Here is a 2,877-nt window from a genome sequence, read left to right on the forward strand (position 1 = left end):
AGAGACAGCACAAGAAAGGAAGACCGAGGCTGAGATGGTTTTACTCAGTGACTGGAGAAATGGGATTAGGCCTGTCAGAAATGATGAGATTGACTCAGGATAGGGCAGGTTTCAGAGCTAATGTACACAGGGTCACTATTAGTTGAAGGCAACTTTATGGTACATAACAACAAACAATAATTTCAGCTTTACCAAATGTTAATAATTCAGGACACCAGAAGAGGATGTATGGATGAATGGACAGACTCTGATGGGCAAATAGTTGTGTTTTATTGCATGTCATTGAGTTGATTATGAACCTTGCCCTATGTGTCACCTTCACCATCTCTGATATACTTGAATATATTGTTCAGTCACTATATTAATCTTTCTTGTTAAGAGTCTTCTATTCTTATGCTGACCCTCCACCTTTCCAAGCATGATGTTTTCTTCCAAGGACTCCCCTCGCATTCATGCCCACGATGCTCAAAGTGTGTGAGACGTTTCACCATCCTTTCTCTACAACGCACTTGTTCGTTTTCTTGGAAGTCCGTGAGATACTCAGTACTCTTCTCCCATACTGTAATTCAAAGGCACTGATTGCTCTTCCGTCATCCTTATTCATTGTTCACATTTCAGATACAGAGCAAGGACTTGAAAAGACCATGTCTTGAGTTAGATGCACCTTAGGAATAAGAGTAGGTAGATAAAGAAATATATAAAGTGTATCAGTGTGTATCAATGTATGTTGTCATTGATGTGCTAGTCAACTGAATTGGTTCCAACTCATAGCAACTGTACACACACATACACTCATATGTTGTTGTTGATTGCCTTCAAGTCGAGAACAACTCATAGTGACCCTATGAACAAAAGGCTTGAAGGCCCTCTACAACGATCATTTATCAAAGTTCATAGAGTTTCTGGAGCGATCTTATTTAGGAAGTGAATCCCACTCCTGCTTCCAAAATAAACATATAAAATAATACTTTATCTAGTACTGTGTCATCTTAATCTATCCCATTGTGGGTTTCCCTCTCTTTAGGCGATCCTCCACTACTTTTTTTAAAGCCCTTTTCCAAGAACTGTTCCCTCCTGTTAACATACCCAAAGTATTCCCTACTTCTGTTAGGTGCCATTTAGTGGGCTCTGACTCATACACAGCAATTCTATATATAACAGAAAGTAACACTTGCTGGTCCTGCAAATTCCAATCATTGTTATGCTTGAGCCTGTAGTTGTTACTATTTCAATCCATCTTGATGATCTTCCTCTTTTATTCTCTGAGCCTTTACTTTATCGAGGACTAGTCTTTCTCCAGGGACTGGTATCACCTGATACTCTGCCTAAAGTACATGAGGTGAAATCTCACCAGTGTCTTCTATAAGAAATATTCTTGGTTTTCTTCCAATATAGAGTCATTTATTTTTATGGCAACTAATGTTTATTCATTGTTTTTCCCAACATCATCATTCAAAGACCTCCATTCTTTGGTCTTCCTTGTTAATATTTCATAATTTACATTCATTTGAAACAACTGAAGATTATAAGTCTTGTATCAGGTACATCTTATTATTCAAAGTGATATCTTTGTTTTGAACACTTAAGGAGATGTTTTACAATTTCTTTGACCTTAAAGAGGCCTTTGTTCAATGCAAATCTTGGAAGTTTTCTTTTTTTTGTATAAACGTTATTTTTTCTTTTGTTAAATAAAATGTTATTTTAATCATGATTTTAATGAAGGTGTACAGAGAAGTTAGATTTTCATTCACACATTGTTTCACATTTTACCCCCTCCCTCCTTTCTCCCTCCTCCAGTTAATTTCTTTTTTAATAATCATTCATTGTTGCACAATTACCCCCTATCTCCCTCAGTTCTCTTTGCAATGATGTACTTCTTATTCTGGGCTGTTGTCATACATATGTCTAATCATTTTCTTTTTTTATTCCTTTTTTTAATTTTTCTACTAGTTTATTTACAAAATTTGAATACATTGCTTTCAAGAACAAATTCTTTCCATTTCAATTTCCCTCATTCCGTCCTCCACCCAACAAACTGTACAACCTCATGATTAATCCCTCCTCCACCTGCACACCCTCACATGCCATCTCACTCAAGTAACAGTGGCAAAGTTTAACAGGGCAGCAAGTAATAAATGTTGGAGAGGATGTAGCGAGTAAGGAACTCTTATATATTGTTGGTGAGATTGTAAAATGGTACAAACATTCTGGAAGGCAGTTTGGTGCTTCCTCAAAAAGATGAATATCGAAATTCCATATAACCCAGCTATTCCACTACTTGGAATAAACCCTGAGAAAATGAGAACTGAGGTGCAAAAGGAGATTTACACACCAATATTTATAGCAGCTTTACTCACCATTGCAAGAACATGGAAAGAGCCCAAATGTCCAACCACAAACGGATTGCGAAATTATGATACGTTTACACAATGGAATACTACGCAGTACAGAGGAGCAATGACTGTAAATTATTACCTAACTTGGGAGGGACTGGAGAGCATCATGCTGAGTGAACTCAGTCCCACAATGATAAATATTGTATAAAACCATTATTATAGAATGAATATAAGGATCAAAGAGGGTTGGGAAAGGTTGGAAGCAGAGGGACGTTTGATTTCTTGATGACTGCTCGCATAGGTAATGAATATAGATCTAAGTAAAATTAAATCTTTGACAACTTCAAACTTTTCTCCATTTATCATGATGTCATTTATCAGTTCTGTTGTGAAGATTTTTGCTTTCTTGGTACTGAAGTATTATCTATAGGGAAGAATGTAGGCTTTGGATTTCATTTGTAATTATTTTTAATTAGTAATGACTTGTAATGACTGAAGAACAAATTCAAACCTAGAGTTGCTATAATCAAGGATGTTTTAG

Source organism: Elephantulus edwardii, unplaced genomic scaffold, assembly GCF_000299155.1.
Source record: "Elephantulus edwardii isolate Elephantulus edwardi_28Jun2011 unplaced genomic scaffold, EleEdw1.0 scaffold00014, whole genome shotgun sequence".
Classification (NCBI taxonomy): domain Eukaryota; kingdom Metazoa; phylum Chordata; class Mammalia; order Macroscelidea; family Macroscelididae; genus Elephantulus; species Elephantulus edwardii.